Source organism: Salmo salar, chromosome 06 (genome assembly GCF_965601325.2).
Source record: "Salmo salar chromosome 06, fSalSal1, whole genome shotgun sequence".
NCBI lineage: Eukaryota > Metazoa > Chordata > Actinopteri > Salmoniformes > Salmonidae > Salmo > Salmo salar.
The window spans coordinates 29,400,966-29,411,106 of NC_138296.1; the positions used below are offsets into that span (position 1 = coordinate 29,400,966).

The 10,141-nt window shown below is 47.8% G+C and overlaps 1 pseudogene; it reads right to left on the bottom strand.

Annotated features, from left to right (window-relative positions):
* On the bottom strand, positions 1-1,539 carry LOC106606758 (prostaglandin E2 receptor EP1 subtype-like; annotated as a pseudogene).
* Between the last annotated feature and the right edge of the window lie 8,602 nt (positions 1,540-10,141).

Below are 10,141 nucleotides of genomic sequence, written 5' to 3' on the forward strand. Positions count from 1 at the left end.
TCAGTGTAGTCCAATTCCCTGTCTGCATGAGGCTGTAGTGCAGGAGCTGCTCTGTGTCAGGGTGGACCTGGAGTCTGGCTGGAGGATGCGGAAGACCCTGCGCAGCACAGCCCGTCTGAGCAGGATGTAGACCCAGGGGTCTAGGATCTGGTTCCAGGTGGCCATGCGGAGGCCCAACAGAACCAGCCTCTCTGACTGACGTACCGTGTGGCTGGAGCCTCGCCCGCCGCGGCAGAACTGACCCACCAGCAGAGAGATGGAGATCTGGTGATGGTGGACAGAAAAGCCACTATGTCAGGGACATAAAAGCCACTGTGGGTCACTGAAAGACACACTGTATATGAGACAGGCCTGAATCAATAAGGTGAATATGTTGTAATCTACTATTAATTTTAGAAACACTTGTGTGTCTGTGTTTAAACAAGCAAAAGCCTTGTCTACGATAAGCAGGCTACCAATGTTAAACCATCTGCAGTATAAACAAGGTCAAATGTTAGTGGAGGCTCTAGCTACTCACTAGAAAGGGGCTCCAGCACACACAGGACACCATCGTGATCACTGTCAACTGGGCCATCATCTCTACATCCAGCGAGCGTAGGGGAGAGGAGGAGGTTCTTCCATATCATCCTGGTGCTGCTGTAGTGTTTGTCCTGATGCCCTGGGAGCTGAGCCTGGCCTGCAGCAGAGCCAGCCCGCTCAGGGTGTTACAAATCAGGGAGAGGCTGAGCGCCATGAGCCCCAAGCCGGAGAAGGTGAGGGCCAGGCTGGTGTCAGCCGTGGAGAGCGGCTCGTGGACTGTCAGAAAGCACCAGGTACCAGGGAATTGGGTTGTGTAACTACCCACGTCCACCAGGGGGAGCCCAGCCGGCAGCAGGGCCAGGGAGGACAGCAGGAGGACAGCCAGACGCATGTGGGCCACCGTGATCAGGGCAGAGTGGAGGAGGGGCTGGGTAATGCCCATACAACGCTCCACGGCCATGGCACTGCCCAGTAATAGAGGGCACAGGCCGAAGAACACCAAGCTGGCACCGAACAGTTGGCAGAACATCCCGGCAGGCTCGGTGGTGTCACGCATCCCTGCAGCCACCCTGTGCCTCCGACTCTGACCCAGGTGCAGATGGAGGGCAAAGGCACCAGGGATCAAATTACCAGCCAAGTCGGTTAGCAGTAGAGCCCCCACTAACAGCAGGAACGGAGCTTTGGCCCGATGTCTGAAGCGTACATAGGACTTGGCCAGGATGCCCAGGGCGCTTAGGTTGGAGAGGCCACCCAGGGTCATGGTGAAACAGGACAATCCAAAGGTGGGAGGGTTGATGGGGGGTGGCAGTGTGGTGGCATTCAGGGTCTGGATGGATGGACAGGGGCAGGAGGAGAAGTTGAGCTCTGGGAGGTGGTGGAGGACAGAGGGAGAGGAGGGGGCAGAGACTGTAGCCATGATGTCATAGAGGAGCAAGGAGTATTCAGCTTCAATGCCATCTGCAAAGAATGAGAGATATTAAGTTGAAGACTGGTTCAAACGTTTGTAAGCAAACAGTACTTGCTTATTAGATCTATGTAATCCAGCCTGGTCTCATAGACTAGACGTAACATAGTACATGTAAATTCAGGGCACACAAATTTGTATCATATGTTACGTTTGGTATGGGTACATAAAACAGATGATTACTTAAGTTGGGGTGGATGGGTGCGTGTATAACGCAAATGTCTAGCAATGCAAAGGTTGTGAGTTTGAATCTCAGCACGGACAACTTTAGCATTTTAGCTAATTAGTAACTTTTCAACTACTTACTACTTTTTAGCTACTTTGCAACTACTTAGCATGTTAGCTAACCATGCCCCTAACCATAGCCCTTTTAGGTAACCCTTCCCCTAACCCTAATCTTAACCCTTTAACCTAAATCCTAAACTTAACCCTACCCCTAACCTAGCTAACGTTAGCCACATAGCTAGAATTCATAACATATCATACTTTTAGCAAATTCATAACATATTGTATGTTTTGCACATTTGTAACATTGTCCCTTTTGCAAATTTGTGACATAATACGAATTGTAATTCGTAACATATCATACGAAATGGGTGATGGACATCAACAAATTAATGCATACCATACGAAACTAAACATATACTAAATGTAGTGTCATGGATTTACGTGCAGAACTATACTAAATGCTCTGAGACCAGATTGTGTAATCAGTTGTAATAGGACAGGGATGAGTACTGGCGTGACTTTAATAAGAGACAATTTGAGAATCTGAGAGTCATACTTACATAAGGCCATTGAACAGTTAAAAATAAATTATGTTGAATTGTCAAAATGAAAGGTCTCTCCAAAGGGAAATTCATTTTCTGCATGACTACAACTTAGTACTAATTTAATTTAACAAAACTCCTAAATATCTCAAGTGCACCTGTGTGATTACGAGCATTGTATGCTTCCCTTTGAGGAGGCACATTGAGTGATTAGAATAGTGACAGGTGGTCTGTGTAGGACTCTTGAGGATTTTAACTTTGCATTAGAACAGACCCCGATTGCACTGAAAAGTCTGTAATGAGACACTAATGGGAACTTGCCTGGCGCTTTCTTTGCCTCTGTGCCCTTTCAGGAACCATATCCAAACACTTACAGTACCTTCGGAAAGTACTCAGACCCCTTGACTTTTTCCACAATTTGTTACGTTACTGTCACGTCCTGACCAGTAAAAGGGGTTATTTGTTATTGTAGTTTGGTCAGGGCGTGGCAGGGGGTGTTTGTTTTGTGTGTTTCGGGGTTTTGATGTATGTTCTAAATTGTTCTATTTCTATGTTCATTCTGTGTTCCCTATCTATGTGTTGTATTTCTTTGTTTTGGGCTGGTATGGCTCTCAATCAGGGACAGCTGTACATCGTTGTCGCTGATTGGGAGCCATACTTAGGTAGCCCTTTTCCCCCCTGTCTTTTGTGGGAAGTTGATTTTGCATTGCTGTTAGTAGCCTGCGAAATTGTTCGTTCGTTGTGTTGCTTCTTGTTTATTGTTTTTGCTGGTTCACCGTTTATATTAAAATATGATGAACCCAACCCACGCTGCGCCTTGGTCTCACTCTAACGACGGACGTTACAGTTACAGCCTTATTCTAAAATTGATTACATTTCCCCCCCTCATCAATCTACACACAATACCCCAAAATGACAAAGCAAGAACAGGTTTTTAGAATTGTTTGCTAATTTTTTATTATTAAATAACTGAACTGTCATATTTACATAAGAATTCAAACCCTTTAGTCAGTACTTTGTTGAAGCACCTTTGGCAGCGTTTACAGCCTCAAGTCTTCTTGGGTATGACGCTACAAGCTTGGCACACCTGTATTTTGGGTGTTTCTCTCATTCTTTTCTGCAGATGCTCTCAAGCTCTGTCAGGTTGGATGGGGAACATCGCTGCACAGTTATTTTCAGATCTCTCCAGAGATGTTTGATCGGGTTCAAGTCCGGGCTCTGGCTAGAGACTTGTCCCGAAGCCCCTCTCTCCCGATTGCTCAGTTTGTCCAGGTGGCCAGCTCTAGGAAGAGTCTTGGTGGTTCCAAACTTCTTCCATTTAAGAATGATGGAGGCCGCTGTCTTCTTGGGGACCTTCAATGCGGCAGGCGTTTTTTGGTATGCTTCCCCAGATCTGTGCCTCGACACAATCCTGTCTCGGAGCTCTACGGACAGTTCCTTTGACCTCGTGGCTTGGTCTTTGCTCTAACATGCACTGTCAACTGTGGGACCTTATATAGACAGGTGTGTGCCTTTCCAAATAATGTCCAATCAATTGAATTTACCACAGGTGGACTCCAATCAAGTTGAAGAAACATCTCATAGATGATCAATGGAAACAGGATGCAACTGAGCTCAATTTTGAGTCTCATAGCAGAGGGTCTGAATACTTATGTAAATAAGGTATTTAGGTTATTTTTATTTATTTTTGCCAAAAAATCGAAAAACCTGTTTTCATTTTGTCATTATGGGGTATTGTGTGTAGATTGATGAGGAAAAATTATAATTTTAGGATAAGGCTGTAACTTAAAATGTGGAAAAAGTTGAGGGGTCTGAGAGGGGTCTGATTACACCTCTCTGGGAAGAGGTTATGATTAATGACTCATGGTGTATTCATAACAATATACAGGAACTCAAGTCATTCTGCTCACCCAACCTATAATTCCTTACAATCAAATGACAGCCATTTTACTTACCAAGAGAATTCTCGTCAGTTATAGTCACAGCTGTGTACATTCCCCCTCAAGCACACACCAAGACTGCCATCAAGGAACTTCACTGGACTATATGCAAACTGGAAACCATATATCCTGAGGCTGCATTTATTGTAGCTGGGGATATTAACAAAGCAAATTTGAGAACAAGGCTACCTAAATTCTACCAGCATATTGATTGCAGTATACGCGCATGGGCAAAATCCTCGATCACAGCTACTCTAACTTCCAGGATGCATACAAAGCCCTCCCCCACCCTCTCTTCGGCAAATCCAACCACAACGCCATCTTGCTCCTACCGTCTTATAGGCAGAAACTCAAACAGGATGAACCAGTGACGAGAACCAGTCAACGCTGATCCAACCAGTCGAAAACCATGCTTCAAGATTATTTTGATCACGTGGACTGGAATATGTTACGGTCAGCCTCAGAGAACAACATCGACCTATACGCTAACACGGTGAGTGCATTTATAAAGAAGTGCATTGGAGATGTTGTACCCACTGTGACTATTAAAACCTACCCTAACCAGAAACTGGATGGATGGCGGCATTCGCTCAAAACTGAAAGCCCGATCCACCGCATTTAACCATGGAAAGAGGTCAGGGAATTTGACTGAATATGAACAGTATTGTTATTCCCTCCGCAAGGCAATCAAACAAGTGAAATGCCAGTACAGGGACAGCAATTCATCGGCTCAGACACGAGACGTATGTGGCAGGGTCTACAGGAAATCCCGGACTACAAAAATAAAACCAGCCACGTCTCAGACACCGACGTCACGCTTCCAGACAAACTAAACACCTTTGCCCGCTTTTAGGATAATACAGTGCCACCGTCGCGGCCTACTAACAAGCACTGAACCCCCCCCCCCCCCCCCTCCTTCTCCGTGGCTGATGTGAGTAAAACATTTAAACGTGTTAACCCTCGCAAGGCTGTCTCTTATTCATCCCTTTACATTTCTGTGTATAAGGTAGTCGTTGTGAATTTGTTAGATTACTTGTTAGATATTACTGCACTGTCAGAATTAGAAGCACAAGCATTTTGCTATGCTCGCATTAACATCTGCTAACCATGTGCATGTGACTAATAAAATTTGATTTGATTTGGCCCAGACGGCATCCCAAGCCTCGTCCTCAGAGCATGTGCAGACCAGCTGGCTGGTGTGTTTACGGACATATTCAATCGCTCCCTATCCCAGTCTGTTGTCCCCACATGCTTCAAGATGGCTACCATTGTTCCTCTACCCAAGAAGGCACAGATAACAACTGAACTAAATAACTACCGCCCGGTAGCACTCACTTCTGTTATCATGAGGTGCTTTGAGAGACTAGTCAAGGATCAAATCACCTCCACATTACCGACCACCCTAGACTCACTTCAGTATGCATACAGCCCCAACAGGTCCACAGATGACACAATCGCCATCACACTGCACACTGCCCTATCCCATCTGGACAAAAGGAATACCTATGTAAGAATGCTGTTCATTGACTACAGCTCAGCATTCAACACCATAGTACCCTCCAAGCTCCTCATTTACATTTACATTTACAGACGCTCTTATCCAGAGCGACTTACAAATTGGTGCATTCACCTTATGATATCCAGTGGAACAACCACTTTACAAAAGTACATCTATATCTTTTTCATTTTTGGGTGGGGGGGTTTGAAGGATTACTTTATCCTATCCCAGGTATTCCTTAAAGAGGTGGGGTTTCAGGTGTCTACGGAAGGTGGTGATTGACTCCGCTGTCCTGGCGTCGTGAGGGAGTTTGTTCCACCATTGGGGTGCCAGAGCAGCAAACAGTTTTGACTGGGCTGAGCGGGAACTGTGCTTCCGCAGAGGTAGGGGGGCCAGCAGGCCAGAGGTGGATGAACGCAGTGCCCTTGTTTGGGTGTAGGGCCTGATCAGAGCCTGAAGGTACGGAGGTGCCGTTCCCCTCACAGCTCCGTAGGCAAGCACCATGGTCTTGTAGCAGATGCGAGCTTCAACTGGAAGCCAGTGGAGTGTGCGGAGGAGTGGGGTGACGTGAGAGAACTTGGGAAGGTTGAACACCAGACGGGCTGCGGCGTTCTGGATGAGTTGTAGGGGTTTAATGGCACAGGCAGGGAGCCCCGCCAACAGCGAGTTGCAGTAATCCAGACGGGAGATGACAAGTGCCTGGATTAGGACCTGCGCCGCTTCCTGTGTGAGGCAGGGTCGTTTTCTGCGAATGTTGTAGAGCATGAACCTACAGGATCGGGTCACCGCCTTGATGTTAGCAGAGAATGACAGGGTGTTGTCCAGGGTCACGCCAAGGCTCTTAGCACTCTGGGAGGAGGACACAATGGAGTTGTCCACCGTGATGGCGAGATCATGGAAAGGGCAGTCCTTCCCCGGGAGGAAGAGCAGCTCCGTCTTGCCGAGGTTCAGCTTGAGGTGGTGATCCGTCATCCACACTGATATGTCTGCCAGACATGCAGAGATGCGATTCGCCACCTGGTTATCAGAAGGGGGAAAGGAGAAGATTAATTGTGTGTCGTCTGCGTAGCAATGATAGGAGAGACCATGTGAGGATATGACAGAGCCAAGTGACTTGGTGTATAGCGAGAATAGGAGAGGGCCTAGAACTGAGCCCTGGGGGACACCAGTGGTGAGAGCACGTGGTGCGGAGACGGATTCTCGCCACGCCACCAGGTAGGAGCGACCTGTCAGGTAGGACGCAATCCAAGAGTGAGCCGTGCCGGAGATGCCCAACTCGGAGAGGGTGGAGAGGAGGATCTGATGGTTCACAGTATCAAAGGCAGCAGATAGGTCTAGAAGGATGAGAGCAGAGGAGAGAGAGTTAGCTTTAGCAGTGCGGAGAGCCTCCGTGACACAGAGAAGAGCAGTCTCAGTTGAATGACCAGCCTTGAAACCTGACTGATTTGGATCAAGAAGGTAATTCTGAGAGAGATAGCAGGAGAGCTGGCCACGTTCAAGAGTTTTGGAGAGAAAAGAAAGAAGGGATACTGGTCTGTAGTTGTTGACATCGGAGGGATCGAGTGTAGGTTTTTTGAGAAGGGGTGCAACTCTCGCTCTCTTGAAGACGGAAGGGACGTAGCCAGCGGTCAAGGATGAGTTGATGAGCGAGGTGAGGTAAGGGAGAAGGTCTCCGGAAATGGTCTGGAGAAGAGAGGAGGGGATAGGGTCAAGCGGGCAGGTTGTTGGGCGGCCGGCCGTCACAAGACGCAAGATTTCATCTGCAGAGAGAGGGGAGAAAGAGGTCAAAGCATAGGGTAGGGCAATGTGAGCAGGACCAGCGGTGTCGTTTGACGTAACAAACTAGGATCAGATGTCGTCAACCTACTTTTCAAAATGGTTGACGAAATCATCCGCAGAGAGGGAGGAGGAGGGGGAGGAGGATTCAGGAGGGAGGAGAAGGTGGCAAAGAGCTTCCTAGGGTTAGAGGCAGATGCTTGGACGTTAGAGTGTTAGAAAGTGGCTTTAGCAGCAGAAACAGAGGAGGAAAATGTAGAGAGGAGGGAGTGAAAAGATGCCAGGTCCGCAGGGAGGCTAGTTTTCCTCCATTTGCGCTCGGCTGCCCGGAGCCCTGTTCTGTGAGCTCGCAATGAGTCGTCAAGCCACGGAGCAGGAGGGGAGGACCGAGCCGGCCGGGAGGATAGGGGACATAGAGAGTCAAAGGATGCAGAAAGGGAGGAGAGGAGGGTTGAGTAGGGGCAGAGTGAGTAGTGTTGGAGGAGAGCGAGAGGGAAAAGGATACAAGGTAGTGATCGGAGACTTGGAGGGGAGTTGCAGTGAGATTAGTAGAAGAACAGCATCTAGTAAAGATGAGGTCAAGCGTATTGCCTGCCTTGTGAGTAGGGGGGGACGGTGAGAGGGTGAGGTCAAAAGAGGAGAGGAGTGGAAAGAAGGAGGCAGAGAGAAATGAGTCAAAGGTAGACGTAGGGAGGTTAAAGTCACCCAGAACTGTGAGAGGTGAGCCATCCTCAGGAAAGGAACTTATCAAGGCGTCAAGCTCATTGATGAACTCTCCAAGGGAACCTGGAGGGCGATAAATGGTAAGGATGTTAAGCTTGAATGGGCTAGTGATTGTGACAGCATGGAATTCAAAAGAGGAGATAGACAGATGGGTCAGGGGAGAAAGAGAGAATGTCCACTTGGGAGAGATGACGATTCCAGTGCCACCACCCCGCTGACCAGATGCTCTCGGGGTGTGCGAGAACACGTGGTCAGACGAGGAGAGAGCAGTAGGAGTAGCAGTGTTTTCTGTGGTAATCCATGTTTCCGTCAGCGCCAAGAAGTCGAGGGACTGGAGGGTAGCATAGGCTGAGATGAACTCTGCCTTGTTGGCCACAGACCGGCAGTTCCAGAGGCTGCCGGAGACCTGGAACTCCACGTGGGTCGTGCGCGCTGGGACCACCAGGTTAGAGTGGCAACGGCCACGCGATGTGAAGCGTTTGTATGGCCTGTGCAGAGAGGAGAGAACAGGGATAGATCGACACATAGTTGATAGGCTACAGGAGAGGCTACGCTAATGCAAAGGAGATTGGAATGAAAATTAACTAAACAACTTGGGAAGCGAGAGAGCAGGGTCTCCCTCACTAACAATTCACTGAAACACTAAAACACTAAAATATAATTTCTAGCTTCTAGCTTCCACTTAGAAATGATAATTGATGTAAACTACAGTGGTTCAATGTTTCCAGGAATAGGCTCAAACTAGGCTCAAACTTAGTTTATTTAGCTAGATAACTTGGTACAGTATTCTTCCGTGAAACCCACCCAGTGCACCGTGTCCTATGACGCCGTAGCTAACTAGCATGCTAGCATCCAATAACACACGGTTAGCACCAATACTTGGTACAACAAATTACCAATGGATCATTCGTGTCCGTGTCTAGTTCCTTTCATAACGCAGAAGTAATTAAACGTTGGCTAGCTAACACAAAGTCAGTCCTGCTAGCTACACAAGTGGACTACACAAGTCGAAAGCTTACGTAGCAAAAATATTATTGACTAAAAATGATACAGTACTGCTAGAAATGATACAGTACTGCTAGCTGGTAGCTGGCTAACTAGCAGTGGCTAACTAGCAGTGGCTGCGTTTACCTTTATCTTTGATACAAAGACAACTATGATACAAAGACAACTATGTAGCTAGCTAACGTTACAGTAATCAAATCGTTCCGTTGTAATGTATTTAGTTTCTACAGTACTGCTAGTTGGTAAAGTTGGTAAAGTTGGCTAGCTAGCTGTGGTGTTGTGATGTTGACGCCGTTTGGAAAACGGCGCGAACGAACAAATGCAGCTGGCTAGCTGGCTAGCTAACCTTGTTAGTTTCTCAAAGTTAGTTTCTCAAAGCTACACCTACACCTTTAGCTACACCTTTATCCTTGATGCAAAGACAACTATGTAGCTAACTAGCTAACATTACACTAATCATATCGTTCCGTTGTAATGTTGTAATGTAATGAAATGTGATATTACCTGCGGAGCGAAGTGCAGCACGACTACTCGCGCCAGCATCCGGAAGCTGGAGGCCCTGGGTCTCAACCCAGCCCTGTGCAACTGGGTCCTGGACTTTATGACGGGCCGCACCCAGGTGGTGAAGGTAGGAAACAACATCTCCACTTTGCTGACCCTAAACACTGGGGCCCCACAAGGGTGCGTGCTCAGCCCCCTCCTGTACTCCCTGTTCACCCACGACTGCATGGCCATGCACACCTCCACGTCAATCATCACGTTTGCAGACGACACAACAGTAGTGGGCTTGATTACCAACAACGACGAGACGGCCTACAGGGAGGAGGTGAGGGCACTCGGAGGGTGGTGTCAGGAAAACAACCTCTCACTCAACGTCAACAAAACAAAGAAGATGATCATGGACTTCAGGAAACAGCAGAGGGAGCACCACACTATCCACATCGAA